At 46.4% G+C, this 27,574-nt stretch overlaps 1 protein-coding gene and 1 long non-coding RNA gene across 6 annotated transcripts in view; both read right to left on the bottom strand.

The window, feature by feature from the left end:
* AUTS2 (activator of transcription and developmental regulator AUTS2) overlaps positions 1-27,574 on the bottom strand; it is a 761,884-nt gene that overhangs the window by 635,468 nt on the left and 98,842 nt on the right. The window lies entirely within an intron of this gene.
* LOC308180684 overlaps positions 51-27,574 on the bottom strand; it is a 117,237-nt gene continuing 89,713 nt past the window's right edge. Inside the window, exon 2 of the long non-coding RNA XR_013941126.1 lies at positions 51-27,574. This exon is cut by the window's right edge and continues 58,090 nt beyond it. This is a non-coding gene — a long non-coding RNA (uncharacterized lncRNA).

Raw genomic sequence — 27,574 nt, 5'->3', positions numbered from 1 at the left:
ATGGCTTTGCAGCCACGGAAAGGAGTTGCTCACTCCCAGTGATGGAGCAACTTGGCTTTCTTTGTGCTAGGATCACTGAGGCTTTGTGGTAGGTGACTGGTTTTATCTTCTACCATCTCCTTCAATGGGTGTCTGCTCTCTGAAACACTCATATTTAACAGCAACCAATAGCTTTCTGCTCTTCCTGTTAAACTCTCCTGTTTCCCCTCCCAGAGCTGGCTTCTCTTGCACCCAACAACCCAGAGCCCATAATTTTCTCCCTTGCTCGCCAACAGCCCTGAGAACATGTGCCCAGAACCAAAACCAACAAGAACCTTCCCCTCCCCGAAATGTCACTGTTCGTGCTCAGACCACTATTCCTACCAAGACAACTAAGAAAAACCATTGCCAGTGGGTTTGCAGAAGGCTTCTTGGCCTCCATGGAGAGAAGTTTGCAGGTTGCAAACTGAATGGGAGAAACCAGTTCTGAGACAGTGTTACCCACGGCAGCCCCACACCATGAGAAGCAGCTCCCTCCCCGTTACCTTGCTGCTTCTAGAGCCACAATGATCCCGAAGATGAAATCCCAAAGCCCAACCAGTCTTCACATCCTTTTCAGAAAATAAAATGGGCTACAGGGTATTATATGTGGCTGTAGTAAATTTTAGCAGTAAAACCAGGAATCCTTTACTGGTTTAACTTTTTTTCACCAGACTTGGATTGATTTTCGTACTAGGACTAGGCTGAGTACCTCGCGGTAGTGATTATTTTTCTCTCAGCACTCACAAGTCCATGCTGCCTTCAGCGATGTCTACCCAGGCTGGAACGTTTTCTTGTGAGAAGACCAAAAGACCATGTCACCCACCCAGCCCACAAGAAGTCTCACTAGGTGGATCCCCTGCAGCACGACTGCACGGCGCGTTTCAACCCAAACGTCTGCAAGGCAGTTGACTTTTTCTGTAAACACACACACACACAGAGTACAGGGCTCCCAGGATCGTCAGATTGCTTTACAAAAGGAAGAGACATTTTCCCTGTTTACAGTCTGGGGAGGCGGAGAGCTGCATTCTCAAAATATCACAAGGCAAGATACTGTGCAGCAAGTGAGAACTCAGCTTGGACCTGCTATCTCCGAGATCAGAATCGCATTAGCAGTAGCTAGGAAAAAAAAAGAAGGAAAGAAAGAGCTGAAGAAGGTTCACAGTGCTGCTGTTGCTGAAAAGAGAAATCCAATCCTATGGGCTAGGTTGTTATGACAAGGAGATGGTGTGTTGGCAAAACAAAACTAGCGGCGAAGTTATCAGAACTGATGGAAACATCATCCCCGCCACTGAAGTCATCCCCACCACTGAAGAAGTCCCCACATTGCTCTGATCTACCTCGGTACTTTTATTAACTCCGTTTCTGGGGCTGGAAGCTCAGTAATCAGTCTTTATGTTTTCGGTTTTCAAATCTAGACAGGAGGTTTGTTTTTCTTGAGCAATGTGCCAATGCTATTTCGTGCTGTACAGCTTCCAGTATTTTCTTAAGTGCCTTGAGAGGCTTGGCACAAAGGGCACCATGGAAATGTAGTTTTAACTGATAGCTTCCAACTCCTGCCTCGTAACCTCCCTTCAAAATGAGGGATTTCAGTGGGAACAGGGGTGTTCCCTTCTCCGCTGGTACTTGCTGCAGCGCACGCAGCTGGGGAAACGGGATTTCAGCTGACCGTGGCGCTAGATGAGCAATGCAATGCCCCTGCCAGGATGCTGACCGACACCTCCGTCCATTTAGCACAGCAAATGGCTCAAACTTAAAACAAACCCCTGGCCTCTCTCTGTGCCCACGTTATGAGACACACTGGATATTTCCCTTCTGGCAAGCCAGCTGAGGGCTGTCCTACAGCATCCTCCCCATCTTGGCAGCACGGCGCAACAAAGCCAGGAAGAAATATTCCAACTGGCCCCGGGGTCAGCCACTATCACGACTTCCATTTTACTTAGAAACAAAGGTACCGGAGCTCACTGAAATGGACTAAGCTAATTGGAGATGTCGTGGGACGCGGGTCACATCCACAGCACCAGCAGGAGCAAGGGGCACGGGCAAAGGGAAGCCAGTACAACGCTTTGTCCCCTGAAACACTTGACTATGGGCGCAAACCACCACGTTGTCTGGGGGTTTTAAGAAGTTTTTGAAAGGATATCCTGATTAATCCGGGGGGAATGCAGGCAAGATTGCTTTGGGTGTGTTTAGCTTAAAAATCCAGCATTGTCAAGTATCTTCCCCCTTCTCATTTCAGAATATTTGCTTGTATTTGAGGTGATTTTAGAGGGTCATAAAGCACTTATCACCCCAAAGATTATACAACAGCATTAAAATACATAATATTTTGGAGACTTTAGAGGATTATTACTTAATGGTGGTAATTTGCTGGCCTTTCATCCAGAAGGATCTATCAAAATAGAAGTGCAGCTGCCTCAGACACAGGACAAGGCAAAAACCTTTGCAGTGACTCATCAGGGCTGAGGAGGAAAAGACAGCCCGTATCCACAGGACGATCCTGCTGCAGTTCTGCTGAGGGGAATGAATCAGGTACGCGCCCTAATAGAAACTATCTGAGGATTGTTGCTTGTCAAAGTTTTGCTGCTGATCCACGGGCTGACATAAAGCTAATAATTGTCACCATCGAAATGAGCCTTCTGGGCTTATTTGCCTTGTCTCTTCTAATGCATCCCAACCGCCACATCTCAGCGCTGGCACTGCCCACGTCCAGAGCAACTTCCAATTGCGTCGATATGCCTTAAAAACATCAATGAACTAATCCACGTGACATTTGTGAATAGTAAGATAACAGCGTTATTCTCCTCTCATGTCATGATTCAAAGTCTGTTGCATTTTAAGAGAATGTGGATCAATTCTGCATTGCTGAAAAGAAAAAAACAACTTGTTTCTTGGAGCTGCAGGTACACACGGGAAGATCTCTCTGGTCTAGCAGAACAAAAAAATAAACCTATTGAGAAATGGCATTTAATTTTCAGAAATAAATACACCCACACTCAGTCAAGAAAGGGAAGGCCTTGTCCCTGCTTCTCTCCTTTTGCTCGTTTTCCCGTTAGTCACTGCCGAGATGCAGCTGCTGACCTGGCCGTGGGGCTGCCCGCAGCACAGCCCTGCCCTGCTGCCGGGGGCTCCGAGCCCCAGGGATCAAGTCCAAGCACACAAAAGATGTTCCCTGCACGCCTTGTTTGCAATGAGGAACACCCCAACCGAGCCAGCCTCTTTCCTACCAGGCACCCAAAATCCGTAAAGTCCAAAAACGATCAGCCACTTTGAAGAGGGATTTTTGGACATTAAATACATCATTTTCTACACAGCTGCAACCATAAACCCATAAAGAAATTAATATTTTACTTGTCCAGACTGGGGTACTACTATTTTGGATGGGATATATATATGTGGTACAGCACTGCTGATGCTTGCTTCGGGATTTATTTAACAGTTAGAAAGAAATAATTTGGCCTTCAAAGAAGAGCTTGGCACTCTCCTGAGAGAAACCTACCGAAGTTATATCTCGGTATTGTATTATTTCCTTCAATCCAGAAGTAGAAGATGATTCAGTTTTATAAGAAATAAAAATCAAGAGACTAAGCTTCCAAGTATTTGGGCTTTACTCTCATCCTATGCTGGAATTAATTTTATCAATAGGCAGAGGTCTCTCGCTCCCTGTTAACTCCTAAGGGCAAGAGAGAATCTTGAAACTACCACCGAAGAAAAAGTCACCTTAACATCAGTTTTCAGTCTTACAGGGAAGAGCTCAAAAGCTGCTAAATCACACGGTACTTTTTAATTTTAAGGGAAAATAATTACCTTAGACCGGCATATTCAAATGAGTTTGCAGAATATCCTTTGAAGAGAAGGAGAAAAAAACCTGGTCTATACTGTAAATAGCTGTTTGGAGTCTGCGTCTGGGCATCTGCGCTTTTCAGCTGCTCCGTAATTACCAGAATCCCCGAGTTTCCCAAATCCTACCCACATACATCCTCACAACTGCCTGCCAGATTCTGCTACACACTCAGTTAAATTTGATGAAAGCAAGACTTTTACTAAAGAGAAAGACGCTCACTTACCACATAGACAAATATCGAAAGAACTTCACAGGCATTTAGACACCAGAGAGACGATTTGGGATAAAGGCTCCAATTCTTTAATTTACCAAGAGGAGAGACTTAAAAGCTACCCTGGTTGTGATCTCGAGGTAATCAAATAAAATGGAGAGAGAGGCCTGATTGCAACACAACCCACTAAGATCTCAAGCCAGATAGCTTCATTTTGGAAAAGGGTGGCTGAGAAAATAAAACAAACAGGGAGGTACACTCAATACCCAGAACCATACATTAGGAAGCAAAACCTTATACGCCAATTTCAAAAGGATCTGCTTCTTGCTGAGTGTGAAACATCAATATATGATCTAGGGTAATCCAGAAATTACTGGGGTGGGGGGGGGGTGACATGCATGCAAGGTTTGTACAGAAGTCATCTTGTAGACCAAAGGCATAAAGCACATGTAGAGAACACACTCTGGGTGCTTTCAAAAAAAAAAAAAAGAATAAAAAATCACAGAAGGGATCCAGAAGAATCATCAAGTCCAACTCTTGGCTCCACATAGGACCATCCAAAAAATCCAACCGTATTTCTGAAAGCCTTGTGTCCAAGCGCTTCCTGAACTCCAGCAAGCAAAAAGGTATACTGCTGTTATAGTGAAAAACTGATTAGGTAATTTCTTTGCTGAGCAGGCAGAAAGCTGATTATATTGTAATATTTAACCTCTTTTGACATGATGGTCCATTTCTACTGTTTAGGAACATTCTGTCCCCTGAAATTCACTGTAGACAAATGTTTTGACTACATCTCAAAAGAAGTCTTTTTGACAGGTAAGGGTCACCGTGCACTGATGTCTACACACACATACAAATGATTCAAAATTACCTTAAAAATCACATTCAGAATACCAGTGAAGTCAGCAAAACTTTTCTTTGCTACCCCAGGTTTTTCTCAACAGTAGATTTGCTCTTTTAGTTTTGAAGTAGTGGGAATTCTACCATTAACCACTCAAACCTAACCCACAGATGGTGCGATCCCAAGTTTTCCCTCATTAGTTAAATGCCACTGAATTTCATCACATTATTTTAACCATACCCTTGTCTTGAAAATGGAGGAGAAGCAAATGAGCACAGTGCTTTCTTTAAAGCACTTCTCCATCGTGTTAGTGCTTCAGTTTAGTGTTACGCTGACTGTCACATAATTTATTTAACATCAGAACCTGCGTGCAAATGAGCTTTTGGATGCTAGCCACAGAGAAGTCTTCAACACAGAAACTATGAAGTCTTTTTCTTTATTAAATACCCTCAAATCAATGTCACAAGCAATGATACCCAGGGATGTATGGGATTGAGGTCAGGGAAGGATTTTTTTTATATTCTGCCCACTTTTTGCTTAAAAATTTTAGCTTTGCACACTGCACCTCTTGGGTTTTACTGTTTTTTTTAACTCAAAATAATACCACTCTCTAGTAACAAGTCAAATCCTTATGAAAATATATACTTGTCCTGCTGCTTTTCTCTCACTCTGAAACAGTTTCCGTACACAAGATCACTTTGATGCAAACACAGAGTGGGTTTGGGTTTTACTGCAGTGACCAGAATCGTATGAGCCCAACCCAGACCAGTCAGCCAGTGCTAACGAAGTTCACTCAGACTCTTCTCACCTAGATACTCCACATTTTCAGAAATAAAGCAGTGTTTAGGGGAGATGCTGTAAGTTTGGTGGGGAGAGCCTTGGACTGAGGGTCTCCTACTCTCAGCTATCAGGAGGCCAATGAATTTAGAAAACTCCCTTCGGTCTGTGCCTCAGTGTCCCAAAGAACACAAGCTAAAAAACACATCCTCCCCTGAAGCACTACCACATCTATCACAAGAGTGCCACAAGAAAGAGAAGAACTACTGAAAGGCTACCTTTAGACGGAACTACCCCGAGCATATCTTCTTATCCGAAAACACATTTTTTCTCACAGTTCTGATAATAAAGAGAATAAAAAGAGCTCTTTCCCTTTCATAGCCACACCAAACGCTGAAACACTTTAAATAAGATTTTATGCATACAGTGAAATTGTACTGATGATAGAATTGATTTAGAAAATGATTTCATTAAATTGGTGTGGCTCCCTCATGTAGGAAATATTATTTTGATTTGAGGATATCTTACATCAATTTAGCGCAAGTCAGTAATAAATCTGTTCAAGATTTAGGTAAATCACCATGGTTTTCTTGTCTAGGGAAGACTGTAAAAGAACACAATTGAAAATATCATCAGGAAGAAAGAGAGGAATCTAAAGAGAGCTATGAAATCTAGGGCCTATTTCCAATTAATAGCTCTCCTACACCAGCAACATTTTGCCTGGTGTATCTACAGGTGAACAGCCTGCTGTAAAGCGCATGACTGAGGCAGAATAGTACAGGATGCAAGACATTGGGTTTACCAAGTGAGCATAGATAGGACAAAAGTATTTTTGGTTCTAGCTTATATAGCTGCTCTCTTCAGGATGCCTGGCCTGAGCGCAGTAGTTCAGCCTTGTTTCTGGCCAACGAGCTTTCTCTCTGAGGAGGAAAGGTACATGTGAGATATATGTGGAATCTGGTCCAGCTCCACATGAGATTTTTAGGGACCCTGGGAAAACACCACTAAAAACCTCCTTTCCTGCACTGTTTTTCATAACCACTATGAGAGCTCTGCAAAGAGTTTAAATTTAATTCTGCAAGACTGACAAAAAAGACAAAAGGAACACGAACAGAGAAAACTGCACAGATAAGCCTGTCCTGCCACCGCTCTAGACAAAGACCTACACAAGTTATAGAGAGCAGGAAAAATCTGAGCTCTTCCTGTGAGCAAACTCAGCGTTAGCAGGTGGGAACTGGAAGCACTCGCTGGTGGCGCTGTGTCGTATTCCACCAGACCTGGTGTAGGCACCGCAGCTCTCCAGTCCCAGAGTCTAAAGAAATTACCATCAGATCAGGGAAAGCCCAGAGGAAGCCTCAATAAGCACAGAGGTCTGGAGGAAGGCTTGCTTTCTGTTTACATCTCCCTAGAAAGAAATTACAAGCCATAACAAGATAGCTAACCGCTTCATTTGGCCAAAGACTTTCTTCCTCTGTTGCCCATGTATGTGTACGTGCACAATTACGTGAGCTCTGGAAATAAGAATTTCTTTTGGCTACAGAAATTTTTATGTTTCTAAGAAAACAGATTTCCTTCATACGTTGGTGTCCAGGAGAATTACCCATCAAAACACATGAACTACTGAACTGAGCGGGGATGTAGCCTGTACTAATGCCGAGAGCACTCTCGTAATAGCTCAAGTCCCTTTCTACTATCTTTCATCTGGTTTAGCTCAGTGTTGCCGGTGTATGAAATTTAAAGAGCTCTGAAAAAGATGTTAACGAGCCCTAAAGAGGAGAGTGCTCTTGCGTTAGTCATTCCCAGGAACACCTGTGAACTATTGAGTTTAATTAGTCTACAGCTGGCACCGAGTGTGTGTGGAAAGACAGGGGATTTATTATCGGATTGCAAGTCTTTAGATTGTCTCTTCCACAGCATTTTTTCCTGTTTGTTTGTTTTGTGGTAAAGGACACACAGAGAGCAAGTACGATTGTTTAACTAACAGGGAAATCCCTTCCTGCACAGGGTGCCAGATGCAGGAGCCCTTGGACGGTGGCACCGCGGGGAAGCACCTGCAGCAGCATCCCAGCGCGCCGCAGCCGTGGGCAGAGGCAGGCAGAGCAAGCCGACCAGGAGCCACCCGCCATTTCCTGGCACTGCTTACTACCAAATCCCTACCTACAGAACAGCTAGGCGCCCGAATTTTCACTTCAGGAGAGCATTAGGCTTTTTTGTTACTCCCCAGGGCTCTGAGCAGAGGCAATTTCTCCACACAACTCTACAAATGTCCTAAAACAGAGCTTAGACATGGCAACAGCCTCTGCCACCTACAGCACCCGCTGACTTTCACCACACCTGGCTTAGCACTGATTATTTCACCAATACCACGCAAAGACACACCTATTTTCATTAGTACAGTTATTTACAGCTGTCAGTCCTCAAACACCTCCATCTGACCTGACTAAATTAAAGGCTGCGCTTCCACGTGGTATTGCAGTTTTCTCCCCTGCTCCATCATTTGCCCTTATTATATTCACAAGATACAGCTTTTAAGAGAGAAAGGTGCCTCCTATACCACTCAGGAGCCAAGCGGAGCCACAGCCCCGATCACCTGAGGCCTTCATCACTACAGCCAGCGTGGGGTCCCGAGGGCTGCGGGGCACCCTGCTCACAGCGGCGGTGCTCTGGGTGTTCCCACAGAAAGCAGCCCCTGTTTAGAGGCTTTCATCTTTGAATGCGTATTCCCCTACCTTGTGCTAAATTCATATTACCTCAACAGAAACAATGCCCTACTTAAATCATAATGCACAAAATAATTATCATTCTGACATCATTTTTACTGACAGTATTTCATCTCTGCAGCCAGAGTAAGAGATTCTTCCTGAGCTGATTGGACTTCATTCTGCCATCACCTTGACATCGCCAAGTCAGTCGTGCTGACATTTCTTCTAGCTGACATTGGAAAGCCTTCAGTAAATCTGTACTGACAGTTTAAATTCTTTTTTTTTTTCTTCCCATACTCTCCTCCTGTCATGTCATCTCCATAAAATTGCCCTGCCCTTGTTTCACTTCATTTTGACATCCTATTGTTATCTCTGTGGATCCTCTTTAGCGTGGCGCGCTCCTGTCACAAAGGCACAACATCTCCCAAGACCTGACACAAGAGCACCTGGAGAAGCACGCCAGGAGTCTCATTAAAATGAATTCAATGGCTCTGCTACCACCTCTACCCCTTCTCAATAAGTTACTCCTCAAAGTACAGCCTCGCACCGCAGCGCTAATAAAGCACTCGAGGATATGCATAATTGGCATGCCCCAGCGCCCGCCGTACCCAGATTTGTACAGTTTGAACTCCTGGGAGGCCACACGTGCCTGACAGATGGAAGAGCCAGGACTAGATAAAGAACTGTCCCATCGTTCTCCAGTGTCAAGGTTTAGTAACAAATCAAAAACTTCATGAAATGAAAGTCAGGGAAATGTAATGAATGAGACACTCCAGCAAGCCCTTAGCTGAGGGCAGGCAGGCCAGCCCCGCCATGCACCACAACACCAGACGTGATAAAGGGATCTAAATACAAACACACACCAGGTTACCGCATTTACACAGAATCACAGAATGGCTGAGGTTGGAAGGGACCTCTGAAGATGATCTGGTCCAAACCCCCTGCTGAGCAGGGTCACCCACAGCACACTGTGCAGGATGGCATCCAGGAGTTTTGAATATCTCCAAAGAAGGAGACTCCACATCCTCTCTGGGCAGCCTGTCCCAGTGCTCTGTCACCCTCCCAGTAAAGAAGTGCCCCCTCATATTGAGCCAGAACCTCCTGTGCTTCATTTTGTGCCAGTGCCTCTCGTCCTGTCACTGGGCACAACTGAAAAGAGACCAGCTCCATCCTCTTGATACCCTCCCCTCAGATATTTATACACATTATACACATTTATACACACTCCCCTCAGTCATCTCTTTTCCAAGCTAAACAGGCCCAGCTCTCTCAGCCTGTCCTCATATGACAGGTGCTCCAGTCCTCTCATCATCTTAGTAGCCTTAACACTCGTTACTCACGCACATAACTCCAGGGACACATTTAAGTACCTTTACGAAATCCAAAATCCCAGGAGCGGCTCTACCTAAAAGCTTCCTTCCTTTGTAACCAGGACAGCAGGCATGTTTACAACCTCACGGCAGGCAGCCCTGCGCTGAGGCGGCCTAGGCTGGCCTCCTCCTGTCAGGGCAGCACCACCATCACCCTCCTCCAGGCCCAGCCGCCCTCATTAGGCCGGGCCGCCCTCATTAGCAGGCCGGGAGCCCTGCCCTGCACCCAGCCCCGGAGGTCGGCCTGAAGCTGCGGTACCAGGCCCAGCTCCTAGGAGCCTCTGGTGACCATGCGAGGGAGCAATTTCATGCCATATAATTAACAGGCTTTAAAATCCACTTTATTAGGTACCTCAGGAGTTGTGATCCCTTCATGGGACAGCCACAAGATGCATGGATCAAGATCCTGGACAGGATCTAAAACCTACATACACCTTAAGGGTGTCTAATAGCTTTTACGCTAATTTACAAGGAAGTTGAACTTAAACTATATAGATGAACTATTTCTTGCATTTCAGCTATACTAAGATGTAAATAGATACATCTTATAACAGTGTAATTAAGCTGTCCATGCAATTAAAAAGCATGGTTCCACATGCTGTGTTTTTTTTTTCCTTTATGACAATGAAATACAATGTTTTCTGACACCAGGTATTTTGTCTTTACTTATTGATCCATACTTCTGTGTGCAGTAAAAATCACTTATTAACCAGGAAAGCCATGAGAGCCAGACAAAGAGCCTGCACCAATGCTGTGAGTTCAGATGCTGATGCGGATTTCACATACGCCAAAACCATGATCAGCCAAATTAAGTCTGTGTACTGCTAACTCGGGGGAAAAAAGGAGAAAAAAAAAGGAGAAAATCCCTCCAGCTTTTTCATAAATCCTTTATCTGTGGTATGTAGGTCTCTAAGCAAAAAACCATGCTAGACAGAAACAAAGAACACCGAAAACACAAAACGGGGAGTAGTATATCTGGACGTTTTATCTCAGAGATTATCTACTAACTGAGCTCTGCTACATGTATTTTATGTATGCAGCATGCACCTACAAATTCCTCCAACAAGACATTTATAAGCAATGCACCATTGCTGTATTTTTTTTAAAGATTTCATGTAACCTCTTCCTTCCTCTCACCCAGCATGCCCACTCCCTCCGCACCCCACCAAATGCTGTGGACTGTTTGGCTCACTGGTCTGAAACAGAATCAGCCAGTTAAAAAAACATGATGGAGTTAAAAATCAGTGAAACTTGCTCACATGGATAAATTTAGACCACTGCAAGCAGGTTCACATCAGTCAAGTCCCATATATCCATAGAAATAAACTACAACAAGCAGTACAGCATAAACATCTATAGACAGTCAAAAATCATTGGATCCTGCATAGATAAGCTCTAAGTGAATATGTCTGTTTAGGTGAAGCAATTAACCCACATGTGTCCTATGCTGTGAGAAGCCCTAGAAGACTTTCAGCATTTCAGCTCAGGGCACCTCTTTGTTTGACCTCACGTATCTGCTGTGTTTGGCTGCAAGGCCTCAGAGAGATGCTCAGTGAGAATGGATGACTGCACGTTCAATAACCGAGGAAATACTTGATGCAACTATATTAGGGATGCCATTACTACACATTTTTTGATCAACAGTACATCAGCAGAACATTTTGCTATCGTTGCTAACTTTCTGCTGTGGCTCAGAAACTAATGCTTTAGAACATGTACTACACCACACTCCTACTGCGAATACAAGAGAAAGCTACTGTATCCTCTATGGAATATGACTGTCAGCAACTCAAATGAATACTGAAAAGACAGAACACAGTTTGTGAGGCGTTTTCCTGGCTTTTGTGAAACATTTGTTCACCAGATTTGCTAACTCTCAAAATGCAAGCACACACAAGAGGTCTGCTAATCCAGAGAATTAGGAAGGTATTGCTCCAACAGATTGCAACACAACAGGGCTCTGTTTTGCAGAAATGGGCTTTAGACAAGCAAGTGGTACAGTCTATGAACAATTCACCCATTTTTCCTACGACCTAGACCATCAGGTGATCAAAACCAAAACAAAATAGATGTTTCCAACCTTCAAAAACAAAGGCTTCTAAGGTTGGCATTTTCTTCCTCTTTCCATTTTCAACTCTGGTAGCTTGCAAAGACAAAACCTTACAGTGCAAGAAAATAAGATTTAAACACATCTTAAATGAAACAGCCCAGTTGCTATCACATTGTGATTATCTGCACTGCTGCCAACAACCCACACTGGAGCCAGAGTCTCTTCGAACACCATAAATTCCCAGCTGTCTCAGAGAACATGTGCCTTCATTTATCTCTGAAGCCCTGCAAGGTCAGGGGAAGAGTCCTACTTTGCTGCATATCCAAAACAAAACAGGTTCAGCGCAAATAAATAAATAAATAAAGTAGCAATATACTCAGATTTTCTGAATAATTCAAGTCCCATTCTTGATAGCGACAGGCATACAGCACAGCCTGTTTGGGGGATGCTGAGACAACCCAGCAGTGGTGACAGAGTATGATCTGCACCATCTGTATGAATCTGTCTGAGGTGGGGCACAACTGATGAATGGTTCCTCTCCCAGCAAAGCTTTGTGGGGTTCTGATGTTTACATCAGAATTTCTATTCCATACAAAACATTACCACTACATCTATTTCTCATATCTCTTAATACATATCTCTTAATACATTTATTAATAGAAATTTCTGAAATTTTTCTTCGTTGTAAAAAAAAAAAAAAAGAAAAAAACAGGGCAAAATGCCCAGCAGCTTTACATACTTAAATGTGGGCACACACCTGGCTTGTGTCTATTCACACTTGCACATACACACATAAACGTGAAGCATTTATTTCCAAATGTGGGTACATACGCAACAGACACATTTTTAAGAGAGGTGTCAATTTTTGTCATGGGAAAAAAATTGTAGATCAATAAAGGGATCAAGAGGGATTTCTCCACTGGAGAGAACAGAGTACTGATTAGGAACATTTATAATCCCGCCACTTGCAATTCCCAGTGTTGACAATACAGGCACTCTGAAAGCCTGACCCAGCAATCGGAGCCAACGAAATAGGCCCACGAGGCCATTCACACTGCAGCATTTAAGACATATACGTTACTTCCTATAGGCACTTCACCAAGCAGCACACCAGAAACTATAAAAGAAACCAAGAGAAAGCAGCCCTGCAATCACGAAAATCTGGAATAACAGTATATAAATCCATCCTCGTTCAACATTTAGAACTGGAAGGCAACCTTGAAAACCCTTTGGCAAACGGAAAAACAAGGCGGACTCGCACCCCATCAATACAGGGTATGGAGCTCGTCTGAAAAAATCCTATCTGCTTTCCCCAGAAATTCTTCCTACACAAATCCAGTGATACTGCGCCTAATCCTGCTGTTGACAACAATATTAAATTGCTGTTAGTGCCTGGCTTCTCCTGCAGATCCAGCATGACAGCAGCAGTCCCCTGGGCAGCGACCAGAGCAGGCTGCTCTCTCCGGTCCAGCTGTACAGCTGCGTGCATGGCTTTGGTGGTATAGATGTCTGTGTCCATGCACTCTCTTGTTTTTGTCTTCAGGGCTCGTTATCATTAATTACGATTCACAAACCAGAAAGAAGCCATGCAAACTAAACTCACAGAGCTCTCCAGCCAGCCCACAATATCAGTGTCCAGGCATGAGCTACATGTTAGGGCTGCTCCTCTAAAAGCAAGCAAGTTGTAACACAAAGGCAAGTCCACACGTCCATGTGCTGTGGCACTTGTCTCTGAAACTCTTCCCTGACACCAAATTCTGCTGGGACTCACTTAGTACTTTGCTCACCTCCCTGCTGCTCCAGTGGTCTTTCCTACCTGAAGTTGCTACCTGGCGTCCTGAATCCTCATCTTCTTTCCTAACTAGGTGGAGCAACACACAGTCCGAAATCCCACTTCTAGCCTCAGTGGAGTGCAGATATTAACTAGTAGGCCATTAGGTAATGACTTACACCGGGTGAAAAGTAGGTCTTTAAGTATACTTCTTACATAAAGCTAGTTTTTGCAGAAAAAGCACCAAAAATAGCCCCCCAAACCCAGTTTCTCATATTGTCATAGCTTATACCTCCACTCTGCTTCAGTAAGCCAGCAACAGTATTGCATGCCCAGATTCGGGATCATGGGGATCACTGGGACTTGAGGAAAGCAGGAATTTAGCCAACACATATTTAATTCCAAATTCATTTAGAATCTCTACACCTCCTCAACAAATAAGCCTTACAACATTATGAGTTAATCTAGCCAGACACTAGTGAAAGATTTAAAAACAAAAACAACAACAAAAAAAACTTAAATCTAATAGAAGATTACTGCACCCAACCATAGAAACGATTTTAAGCCTAAATTTGGCAAGACACATTAGTTTTACATGGAGCTAATTACTTCCAAGTGTCCAGGAAATACAATTCCGTAATTACAGCCGTATGAGCTGGATGCAGACTAAGTAAGAGGCAGAGCTTATTGACCACCGAGCGGGTGACTCAGCCTGGGCGTCCTACACAAGGCAGTCCCGCTGCACAAGCAGCCTTTGCTGAAGACCTCGCTGAGAACAGGAACCAAAGGAGCTCAAACACAACCTTGGCCGACAAGGCAAAGGACCTGAAGGCTTGTGCGTGCTCGTGTGTGGGCACATTTGCAAGGACTCTGTACCCAAGGCTGAGGCCAGGTTTTCTAGGGAGCTCAACTCACCACTCCCAGCACTTGCACGAAGGTTGGATTTTCCAAAACACCTGGTCCCCAGCGCCTGCTGGAGTGGTGCTGGCTCTGCTGTCCTAGCTGGCCAGTGCTGAGCGAAGCCACAGGGCTCCAAACTTCTGCTTATCAGCCGCGGGGAGGTGGTGGGGCTGGCGCAGTGAGCCCGTTGTGTCACCCCAGCACAGCTCCAGCCCCTGCGAGCTCGCCATCCCCACGCCATGCTGTCTCACAGGAGGTGTTCAAGGTACAATCTTTACGAGACACTTTCCTCCTGGCTGAAAAGAGCTCCCACTAAATTAAATGAAGTTAAATCCTATCATCTCTACACCCCACAGAAAACACACTCCATCATCACTGTCAGGAGCAAACCTGTAAGCCAAGCAGCAGGCACAGTAACCTCTGCTCCCCATCACGCTGCTCTAAAAGCGCTGCACTCAGCTACAGCAGAAATGGATTTCATCACGCAGCAAGGGGAAAATACGTCGTGGGACAACTCCTCCAGTTCAGCATCCTCCACCCCCACATTTTCCACAATAATTAATAACCGAAGCTGTTAATGTTTAAATGATCCACGTTCTCCAGTGCAGCCAGCAGTGCCTCAAGAGGCTTTCCATGGGGGCTAACGCTATTAACTGCGGGGATGCCTGAGGATGCGTGCTGCTCAGTGGATGAAAGGACACTTTTGTGCAGCCTCCCAACATTCAGAAACTCTCTTCTAAATCTGAAGTGGCTTAATACAGCATTTAGTGTTCCCAAGATTTGCATAGCACCCACATTTTACTCAAGGGTTAAAAGAGTTTTCCAGACTCTCAAGTGTTCGTAGGCATTATCTATTGCTCTCTCCCATTCCAGTCGCTCCCTTCCAGCCTGCAGAGCCCAACCTGTCTCCAGTCCTCCCAGACAAGGGTTACCCAGCGAGGGCAGGCAGGGACCAGTCCCCAGGGACTGCACCAGCCCAGCAGTGGGCACCAGGAAGCTTCCCCCGTTTCAGACACTGCTAGAAACTAAAACACTCTCAAACGTGGTCCCAGGACTCTGGGTTTTGTTTATTTGCTTAAGTCCTTGGGAACCTCTGCAGTTACCAACACACTTGTCAGCACTTCAGGCAAGAGAGAATATTTTAGCATGACATTAGAGTCATGGCAATCACCAGTTTTTCCTGCCCTGTCTCCTCCTCCCTATCCCGGGATTAATACAGAAGAAGGCAGCTTTTAAGACCAAAGCAATTTTTCAGTTTCCTTTTTTTTTTTTTCTTTGGAATTTTTTTAAGCCTAATTTTCAAAGAGCACAGGGGACAGAAGTTCAGCTTGCCTGTGTATGTTTGCCTATCCGTCCCCCTTCTAGTAACTCTTGAAGCCCACTAATTTCAAGCAAATTTGACAGCAGGGCAGAGGTCTCAACGATACGAAGTTCCCATACGTTCGGCGAGGAGACTGCAGCCGCGGAGCGAAGAGGCGCCTGGCTTCTCTCACCTCCCACCGAGGGGAAGGCTGGCGTGTTAGCTCACACCTCATTAGACAGCACAAACCCACTGAGGAAATCAATTACGAGATAAAAGTCCATCGGAAACTGGCCTTCAATCATCCTGCTGCTCACGCAACTACTTGATTCTTAATTCTCCTGACAGCCTGATAACGAGGGCTGCCGTGGCCCCTCCTCGGGCAGCAAAACAGGAACTACATCGAGACCCACAAAAGACATCCTCGTGCCCCCCTTCTGCACCGCAGCATCTTTGGCCGAGGCACTGCCTTGACAGGGAGCAAGAGCGAAGCATCAAAACAGTCACCAGGTGCCAACGACAGCATGGACTGAAAGGATTTGTTCTGGATGGGAATGGATTTAGATCCACGTGCTCCACTTTAAGCAGGGAAATAAGAATGCTTCTCCCCAACACGCAAAGTTCAACCCTTTCAATCTGGTACTTAGGAAATATTCAAAATTTCCTGGGTGTTTTGGCCCCTGACCGCTTTTATTCAGTGCTTCAGTTGCCAGGGAAATGCTTAGGCTGGGCACCTGTGCTTTCAGTACTGGGCTTGCAGCCGCAGAGGCGCTGCACCAAGCCCACCGCACAGCCAGGCACACAGAGGCCGGGTTCCCCTGAAGCCACCACCCAAGAGGTGAGCTCCCACTCGTACGAGACAGACTTCTCTAAACAGCTCAACAGCTAGCAGTATCAGCTACGCTTACCGGAAGGATTTGAAGCAAAACAAAACCCAACCAAAAGCGAAATAACCCTAAGTGTCTTATGAACAGCTGGACTCTTTCTTTTGCCACGTAGGGACTCATTTCTTTCAAACAGAGGCTTCATTCTTCCACACAGGACTTCAAATACAGGGAAGATCTGAATCAGATCTATCAAGCCAGGCTACAGGGTCTCCAGCAGGATGGTTTAAAGGGATCCTTGGAGGCATCTTCAAAGGTTTCATTCCTGACATTCTTCAAAGGTTTCATTCCTGGCATTCCTTTCCCATGGTGGTTCTTCTTTATGGACAAATGCATGGGAAATGGGGTAAAAGTGGGTCTACCGGGATCATTCAAACATGCCAGAATACATCATGCATTCTGTGCATTATTTGCAACACTGCAGACTGATTTTCTTCTGAATTTCCTATTAGATTTTGCACTTGTGGTTCAGAGAAACCCAGACCCGTATGCTCCACCACCAAGAAGCGCAGCTGCAGACCAGCAGGGACCGGATCGCACCAAGGCTGTGGGGCCACACCAGCAACCTGGGCTTTGCAGCTCTACAGTTTATGGCTAAGTGGGGACAATCTGTACGAGCTGTGGTGACAACAGTCCCTGCCATTTTGTCTTCCTATGGAGCAGCTGAGTGTGCATCTCCCTATAAAGATTAAAAAAAAGAAAAGAAAAAGGAAAGAAAGGACAGACAGACACTAGCAGGTTCTCTGGCTGCCCAGCACTATTTGCCTCCACTCCCCCTGACGTCTCCAGGACCAGGCCATCACTTCTTATTTTCAGGGTTTAGGCTGCGTGTCTGAATCCATCCCCACCCCAAAGACCCTTACAGAAGCACAATAGGAAACAAGCAAGTTTCAGGCAGATTAAGGGCTGCTTTGTAAAACTCGGGATAATGGCAGCTTTCAACCTAAAGCCTTGGACATCTCTTCTCAGACTTAGAGTTCACTGTTATCCTACCAACGTGCATAAATGTGATCATAAGATAAGGCCTTGTGAATAAACAGTACTGCAGAGGAAAACTCTTCCTTATATACATTACCTATAAATAAGTACAGGTAATAGAAACGTGTGCAACAGTTGCTAACCATGAACCCAATTATTCTGCCCTTCAACACACCGAAAGGTGTCAGAATTGGGCCATCAGCTATTTACGGAGCCCATGGAATTGCTACCTGCTAAATGTTGGAGAGCCAGCAGCAGGGGTGATTCTGCTCACCTGCCTGCCCTCAGCACAAAAGGACGAGGGTTGGATGAAGAAAGGACTGTGCCTCTGCATTACTCTGATTCAGTAAATCAGTCAGATTCCTAAGGATACGACGTCATTTTGCTGTGGTTCAATTTGTAATCACACTCCAGAACACGCTCAGGTGTCTGGGGCGCTGGGAAGGGAGAGTGAAGTAATGCATGGTGGTAGGAAGAGGAGACGAACACTGTAACACAGGTGGAGAACCTGAAGCTGAAATACATTACAGTCTCAAGGAATCATTTCATATAACTGGTAGTACAAATTGGCTTTAAGAGACATCTCAGCTGGCACATGTATTCCCTGCTGAACAGTGATACCTATTCAAATGATCAAAACCCGTCAGTTCTTAAATTCAGGATAAATCCCAGACCTCAGAAACAGGCAAATGAAAAAAAAAAAAAGAAAAGTTCAAAAGCAAGAAGGCAGTAAATGTTACTCTCAGGACCAATCTCTCTGATATGCCTCAAGCTTGCTAACAGCATTTTAATGCCACAGGCATGTTACTTTCCTTTGCCCTCATATTTTATTTCAGTAAAGCCCTGTCCTAATAACTGATTACAAAATACTAAACAAGCTGTAGTGTTATCTTGCTAGCTGGTAAAATATGTAGGTCCATTTAAATGCCATGCAAAAATGAGCCTGAATATATGGGCTGCGGCAGGACAAACCAGGAATTTTGCATTCAGACATAGGAATGTCCTACTGAGAGCCATTCCTCACTCCTGGAAAGTGCAAATGCTCTCTCTCCAAACCAATGCAAAGCAGCCTGCCATCGTGATGGGATAAAATGTCTCCCTCGCATTTCATGTGCAAATCACCATTCCTCCAAAACTACACTCACAGCGTAGGAAGAACAGAAGCACCAGCTCTCATCCTTGGCCAGGCTCACCTGAAGACGTGCTCACTCCTAAATATCAACTGTCTGCAGAGGAGGACATTTGTGAAGCGGAGCCTCACCGGGCTGCAGCCCGTTTGCCAACCACACTGCAAAGGACCGAGCCGGAGGACGCTGCACTGCTCGAGATGGCCACAGGCTGACGGCCGCCTTGCCTGGGCTCGGCGAGTGCTGTGGGACATGGGCACGCTTGGCACTGCCTATGGCACCGGGAGCAGCCAAAAACCAAGGCCCCTTTTTGGCAATGACGTACCCTGAGGCTGGCACTGGCTCCTGGCAGCCTGTGCCTAGACAGAAGAACCTGAGAGCACTGCAGAAACCCCAAGCGCCCTGCTGCAGTGAAACGAATGATGGACAGGTGTCCCCCCGCAGACACATCGCCCTGCCGCTCAGGCACAAATACAAGGAGGGGATTCTCAGAAACAAGGAGAAAAAAAAAACAACACCCCAGAAAGGAAGCGTTTGCTATTTTGTCTATATCTCCAGGGAAACCAACTGTCTATGATGTACAGGATTCTTTACAAACACTGTAATCCCCTCATTTCCAACCCATGCAGTTTGATTTTTCAGAACTGGCTTTAAAAAAGCTAAATGACTTTTTTGGGACCACTATCCACTTCAAGAAATAAAATCCACATTTTCAGAGTACTAACATACACGTACTTGCTTCAGCGTTTCCTAAGGGCATTCAGAGAAGCAGAAATCAACGTTCAGATGGGACACCACAGAGGCCAGCAGCAACATCGGCAGCACGCTCAACTCAGCCCAGTGCTTCCCCTTCCTCTCCCACTCCATGCTGCGTGCTCATAGCACTTAGAGGTACACGAGGAGGGGGAAACAATCCACCTCGACAATTCTCAGAACACAGAAGCAAACTGAACTTTTCCTCCACCCCAAGCAGAATGAGATAATTGCAGATTTGGCCCTGAATCATTGCTTGTTTCCAGACTGCAAAACGTTCTCTGGGTCTGGCAACAAGAATCCAAAATATTCTTCAAAAAGCAGATCTTGAAAGATTTCCAGTCCAACTGCTCAGGGTCTGGATGAGCATCCAAATGTCGAAATCACGCTCTGAATCAATGCACGTGCCAAAGCGGAGTGTGACACACTTTTTCTTTACAAATTGCTGTGAATGCATGAGCACAAAATTCCAGTGTCTAAAGCCCGGTGTTTGCAGCAGCTGCACAACTGAAATCATCAGGCTACTGTTCTTTCAGCAAAGTCCTCTCTGGTCTTTCATGTGAGATAGATAGTTCAGTTTGACTTTATTTGCATCATGCTTGCCAGGACCTGTGAATCGGGAATTAATAGCTCCCACTGCTACCACACTGCAGCCAGTTTTACTGCATTCACTCCAGCAAGTTTCAATGCGTAGAGGTCAGATGCAATTTTAATGAGTACCTCTACTGTTCTATTTATTTTAATACCTTTATTGCCCCATCAAATTTATAGTAATTAAGCATATTATAATTACAGTGCATTAAGCAGAGGCCCCTTAAATGTATCCCCCATTATTTTATAATCAATTAAAATTAATAAAATTGGTTGTAAAATCTAATATCTGGTGTATACTAATGTCTATTCCCATCATTACACAAAGGTCTACTTAGGTCACGGACAACTGCAAAGATTTCTGTACTATTAGAAACTCTATAATAATCCATTTTCTCCACCACTCCTCTGATAGATAGGGAACTTCAACGGAGCTTTCTCTGCTAAAATGCACGTACAATGCCTGGATTTTCCAGGCTTCTTCCAGAGCCAGGAACAGGTTGTAGAGGGCCATAGAGCAAGGTGAGCAAGTCCACACTTTTCATGTCTGACAGCAGCTCACGGCTGTGGACAAGCCCAGTGCTACAGCTGGGTAGAAAACGGGGAGAGATGGGGTTGAGCCCCTTGTCCCAGCGCACAGTGGCCAGCATCCACTTCCAGTCTAGATTCCACACTTCCCAGAAGAAAGCAGTGATTTTCCAGAAACACAGCACTTTCCCAGCTACAGCAGACTTGGGCTGTCCTGCACCCTGTGCAGCTGAGTCACCCGCAGGTTTTGTGCATCTCCACTTATGCCCTGGGAGGTGCTGCTGTACAACCTGGGTGTTTCTTTATCAATTATATCTCTTCACTTGCGAAAATCATCTGAAGATGACCCCAGCAGACCTCCTTTCTCCGTAAGAGCCGAGTCTGTGCATCACAGAGGTAATACAATTTTCAACGTGTGCAATAAGTACATCACTTTGAGGAACTGCTTGCATGGGGTCCTACCAGGGCAAATAGTTTGAAAACCACTATTTTCAGTGAATGACAAAGAACAGTACTTCTAGCTGTAAGAACCAGGCTGAACATCAAAAGATATTAAACTCATCACCACTCAAAATCACCTCAGTGGCTTGCTGTGGTCAGGAGGAACCTTCAGCTGCAGTGTACGGAGGCAGAGACCGGTGCTGGTGTCTGTACTGCACGGCTCTGTACTCACCCAGCTCACAGAAGGGAACTGGAAAAAGTGGCACCCGCTGGCCTGGTCTTGCATTTTCTGATTGCTGTTCTGGGACGGAAGGATCTACAAATGGAACCGCTATAGAAAATGACCCTCTGATCTTTGGGAAGGCAGACACAAGGCAATGACTCCTGCCTCTGCTTCTGCCCAGGCAGAACATGCTTGGAAATGCAAGTCTGCGCTGTGTGACTGCAGAGCCGACGTGCCGGGGCGTCAAGAAAATGAAAAGGCAATTCTATAAAATCACTCAAAGTTCCCAAATTTCTGAAAACCTTCCAGATGGAGCTAACAAGAACTCTCTTCCCGTTGAATTTCCCTGAGAGGAACTTTACTTATTAATTATGCACACCAAAGCTAAGTTAATAAACATCGCGATCAAATGGACACAGAGCTAGACTGGTACCAGGGTTCGTTGTGCTAATCCTGCCTCTGTCACCCTGTACACGCGGTTCGGTTTCTCTACGCTTCAGCTTCCTTCTCTATTTTTTGTCTGGGGGCCGTGGGGGCCATTTGGCCGCTGAACTCCTCCTGTCTGCCCATGTTCCTGCAGCACCTGCCCCCCAGCAATGTAACGCGGCCAATGCAGGTCTACCTGCTGCAGCCCAGAGCACAGCGTGGCTAGCAGCTCCTGCAAGCCACCTTGCCCTCCCAAGTATTCGAGGGCACTGTAGCCAAAGGCTTGCTGTGTCTACTACACCCCCTAATCTGCATCGCCAGTTAATGGCAGCCACTTTAATGATGACACCGCACAGACCGCCGGCCCTTTTAGCACCTGCCAGGCTGCCTCGCTCCACGCCTTCACCCCACTTCTCCCCCACAGCCATCGCTCTCTGCCGACACGCTCTTTTCTCCACCAGCTCTGGGGCGAGATGGGAGCTGCCACCCGTCACAGCCATGAGCGTGAGCTCCGCCTGCACCACGGGGCCTTGCCACCGCTGTTTTGGCCTGGGCTGTGGCACTGCCGGCACCGGCACCGTGCTGCAGCCCGCTCCTCCCCAAGTCACCACGCTCTGCGGCAAGGCCCTTCTGCGCCCAAGTCCCCACTTCCCACAAGAGAAGAGAAGTTATATCGCGGGTATGCAGGCGATCTGCTTACTCAGAGCAAGCTTTTTATTTTTAGACTCGACGGAGGAGGTCTGGCTATACAAACCCAGAGGCTGCTCTGTCTGAGTAAGCGCGGCGCCTGCACGGCTTGTGTCATCGCCACGACCGAACGGTTCTCTACCTGAAGAGCAGAGTGGGAGTCCTCAGCAAACGCTCTTTGCAAGCAGCACGGAGACGTAGGCCTTTGACTGGAAATGCTCTGGCTTCAGAGCCAGACACAAACACGAGCACAGCACGTGGCTATGCAGACTCCTCACCAGCACAGCACCAGTGCCCAGGGTCTCGCTGCTATGTGCAAGGACAAGGGAAGTGCAAGGGTGCGATGACCACAGCCCTAAGAAAGGGGATCCCAGAAGAGCCTTCACAACCCAGGCATTTTCCTTGGAGAACACATGTCCACAGAGCCCGTAGCAGTCTGGAGTAATAGACTCATCCTGCGTAGTACCTGCACCATCTTCTCACGCAACCCCCTCTGACAGTCGGTGCAGAGTCGTCATCCCTTGGACAAAGCCTGAAAACTGTTAGTGGGCTCGAATCTGCTGGGAGGAGGGCCGGGGTTGTACCTTGAAGTGTCCAAAATTGACAGCTTAACTTCTGTCTGGTGTCCTAAGCAAACCTCCAGGGTCAGTCCTGTTGGCTGGTTCGTGTTTACCAGCTTCCTTTTTTGTAGCTGGAGGTGAAGCTGTTCCTCAGCACTGCCATCAATGGGGAGGAAGAGCTGGCTTTGGGAAGAGTGGTTGGACTCCCACTGAACGCTTGGTATTTCATCTGCTCTCCAAAAGCACTAATACATAAAGTAGCTGGCAACGTCATCACTGACTGCAGCTACATGCAACGTGCCCTGCTGTGAATCTGGAACATACAAACATCAGTAGTTCCCATTAATGGGCTCAGGCTTTTTTTCCCTTCTCCCTGAGCTGTTTCTCACTCTCCTGCAACAACCCCGTCCTTCCAAACCGCTCCCTGCTGAGCACACCTTGAAAACGCCTCTCTGCTTTCCACCCAAACAAGCACGGTTCTTTGTTGAAATCACCATAGTTTCCCTGAGCCTAATACTTGAAAGCAACAAATAAATTCATCGTTTTCAAAAAGAGCAGGCTGAGGAGAAGCTGTGATGCTGTGTGGGATCCCCATCAGCCAGAGCCATGGCAGGGTTTCGTGTGCCCTCCCGAGGCACCTTCCAGCCGTCCTGCTCCTCGCACAGAGGCCAAGCCCTGCAGGCTTCAGCTCTTGCGAAGTTACTCAATAGCTCTTTCAGCTCTTTCCAACGTGACAGCTTTTTCTTTTTGTAAAAAATGGATTTTATGACACTGGCCAACCCTACAAGCTGTGTTTAGTTAAACTGAAAAGAAGAAAAGACAAGGATGGGTCTTGCTGCGTGTCCAGCAGTCTCCATGGTGTGTGCAATTCAAACAGCCAAAGCCTTTTCTCCTTCGTGGTCAGCGCAGCTCATTCTGTTCTAATGGGTGTCAGGAGCCCTAATGCATGTAGCTAACGTGCACCTTAACACATGCTTCACATCTAACCCCAGCCCTTGTACACAAAGTCTGACAGCAAGGCTCCAATTGGGATCTCTTTCAAGAGAATCATTAAGTACACGCATAAATCTTTTTGAGAGTCAGGCCTACATTTTGAACTCAAGTCACTGATGGTTCAAATCCAAATTTACAGTGCTACCAAGCTTCCATAAAAGGCAAAAAAACCTGCAATAAAATTAATGATCACTTGTGTTTACATTTCTGTTGGTGCATTTCAGCAAATAAGACTATATTCGCATATTCAGAAGTCAGAGAGACATTACTCATAATGCTATCAGCCCAGCACTGCTTTCCATGGCGTGCTTTTTTCCTCAGATCTGCACGTCAGTTTGTATAATGCTTATAATGAGCACCCCTTACGTGGACTCACAGTAGGAGAAATTGCAGAAAATAGCCTGATAAGCAGAGACAGAGAGAGAAAAGTCACCAGGAGCTCTGGTACCACCGCCTCGAGGCTGCCATCGAGCGACTCCGAGCTCGAGTGTGCGCAGTCGTGGCCGACTGTGCAACAGCTCCAACACTACCAGGCCAGGCAGCAGCGCCCCTCTGACATAAAGCCACATTCTAAAAACATCTGATTACCCACAAAACTCTGTTCCACTATTTCCTATACCGTAAACCTAGGTGGAGTTCAAACAACCTCTGTCCACCTGGGAATCCAGTAAATGACTCCTCATTACAAGATCTGTTTATCCCACATGTATTTATCCAGCACCAGGACAAGATTCTGCCTGCACAGCCTGCTAACAGCCTGGTGTGCCAGAGAATTCACTGTCCCCTTCTCTTTTTCCCGCCCCTCCTTTTAAACTCTGCTCCCTATCTTCCTCGATGGTGCGAAGGCAAGGCACGACCTGCCAGCACCAGCCCCGCTACCCCTCTCGCGATGCAGGACTTTGCACACCAACCAGCCTGTTCTCAGCAGCGACATTCCACACCGCAGGCAAACTCCCTGACTTTAACTTGGGGAGCTGCAACATACACTCGGTGGCCACAAGTTTTATGGTATCTGGACTAGGTGTCCCCCAGAGCAAGGGAGAAGGCAGCAGGATTAATGACTGCTCACATGAATTATTCAGCACCCTTGCCATTCCAGAAGATGTTGGGCAGTTGAGACCAAGAAAGAATATAAATACTGCCTTATTTATTCACAGACTATTTGTTCATTCCTCCAACAGTAAAGCACATAAGAAAGAGCAAAGCATTCTATACCTGACATAAATAATTTCTATTCCTTAAACCTCCTCTACTCCTTTCTCTGCAAATACTGAGGCAAATACGCTAATAGAAGTTAAATCTATTATCATAAACTTTGTTAGAAAAAGGCCCTGACCTCTTGGGATAGGATACAAACCCTATTAAATCGAGTTGAAAATACATCCCGGTTTGGCAGAAATTCATTTTTCACTTCTTACCAACCAGCATCAGAACTAAATTTATGCCTCGCTTAGTTCAAACATTGGACGGAGAATACGGCAGGGCTGTGTGACGAAGATAAAATCCTGGCGGCGCCGCAGCTGATGGCAGAGCGCCCGCTGGCTTCCAGGGAGCTCGACAGCTCCTTGAATTGCAGCGCAGGCTGAAGAGCTCCCGAGCGGGCACGCAGCGCGAGGAGCACCCCGGCACTCATCGCTGCCTCGCCGCACAGCGTGCAGCGCGCGCAAGGAGCGAGGAGAGCCTTGGCCAGAAGTCGACGAGTGTTTTCTTGGTCACAGCATTAGGCTGCCATTCAGCAGAGACGTGCCTGCTCCCTGCGTGAGCCCGGGGAAGTCACTTACTGCCTCCTTCCCCGTCTGGATGCTTGTAAACTGCTCATAAAAGTTGCCCGGTACGCAGCAGTCGGTGGTGGTGAGTCAGTGAAACACGACGAGCAGCAGGCTGAAATGAAACCACGAGGGGACTGCAAATGCTCTGGCAAATCCATCTCACCTAGGGGCAGCCGCACCAAACAGTTCCCACTGCCAATGGAAGGAGGGCTCTCCGGGACAGGTTTGGCTCCCCACCGTCACCAGACAGGGGAACCCACCTGCAGCACACCCTTAGCCGTGCAGGGCCATTGCCCTTCCAACAGCTGCAGTCAGGCGAGAGAAACCCCACCTTAAATAACCAGGACGGCAAATTCGTTCCGGTCCCCAGCCTACAAAATAGCAGCAGATGTATTTAAAGCCACCAAAACTGCCCGTTTTGCTGCTGGTTCAGGGCGGCAGCACTGAGTTCCTTGGAGCAAGCCACAAACACGGCATGGAAAGGAGAGGACGAGGTCCCGTGCTAAAACCAAGCCTGTGGGCAGCTCGCGGCGAAGGGGAAACCTCAGCTCCTGCCTCCCCGTTGTGGGGGCCTGGCTCTGCAACCTCTGTACCCTTGAAAACAGAAAAGGTGTCTTTGGTTTTGTTTTCCCAAGAGAATTATTTTTAAAATCACACTTTTAGCATGTGAAGGTTTTTAATGGCACGACCTCCGTTATTAATAGGAACAGAACGCGTAACGTCCTAAAGCAAACCTTCCAAATAGCCATGTTTTTCTATTCAAAGAACCAATTAGGCAGGCTCCGGGTTGTAAAACACTGAACTGCTATTTCCAGTTAAATACAGGGATGTCCATTACGGCTGTCATTATCTCAAGGAGGAGTGTAGCCAGCGCTGTTGAACTTACAAACCTGTCCTGTGCACACGACAAGAGTCACCGCTCAGCTCTGCGCTCCCTGGGCAGCAGCGGGTCCTCGGCACGTGTCCAGCCTCCCCCCAAACCGAGCAAAACCCAGGTGTCCACGCGCAGGCAGAAGAAAATTCACTGAAGTTCCCTGTTTATGATTTTATCTCCCACCTAATTACAGCTGAAATAATATAATAAGATTTGCGCTCCCTGTTCGAGCCTGATATATTTAATAGATTTTTCAATATTGGTTTATCCAGCTCTGTCAGAATGACAGCCCCACTTAATGTTAATCAGAGGTTGTATGCGAGCATCAACGCTAAGCTCGGCACAGCTCAATGGAATTATCAGAGCTGCGAGACACCGTCGATATGTTTTGATCTCTGTGTCAAATGAATTTGGTTCCTTGTTAATTTTTTCCCTTTATGTTTCATTGCTGTTTAATTGTTTTGTCATCTGCGCGTACGCAGCTCGATCTAATTGCAATATTAGATGGTTAGGCAAATCCGAGGACGCAGCGTGACATTCGCTGTCACTGAAGATCGGGTGTTTTCCCTTTACCTGCGTACCGGCACCACGCAGTGCGAACGCGCCTTGGAAGCGGCTCAGGCTTATGCTGAACGTAATGCTGGTGACTCTCCAACGTCACTGTTCTCAGCTACCAGAAATATGGAAAGAACAAGCAAACATTCCGTAGGGCTTTGGCATTATGCAGGGAGAATTATCTGAACTTACACCACCATTTAGGCAGCCTGGGAACGCCGCTCGGCAGCAGACCTCTTGTGCTCATATGGAGCTCACCAGGCCCACCTGCCGATGTTCAAGATGCAGGATCAGATACGAGGGGCTGGAAGGGATCCCAGCACCACACAACAGCCTACAGTGTACGCTGGATACATCGCTGAGTGAAGCAAAGCTCCAGTATCCCCCAAAATATAGTCTTC

The sequence above is a fragment of the Anser brachyrhynchus genome, assembly GCF_964034855.1.
Source record: "Anser brachyrhynchus genome assembly, chromosome: 20".
Lineage (NCBI taxonomy): Eukaryota > Metazoa > Chordata > Aves > Anseriformes > Anatidae > Anser > Anser brachyrhynchus.
Note: the sequence above shows the minus strand (reverse complement) of the source record. Positions and strands in the feature narration are given on the sequence as shown.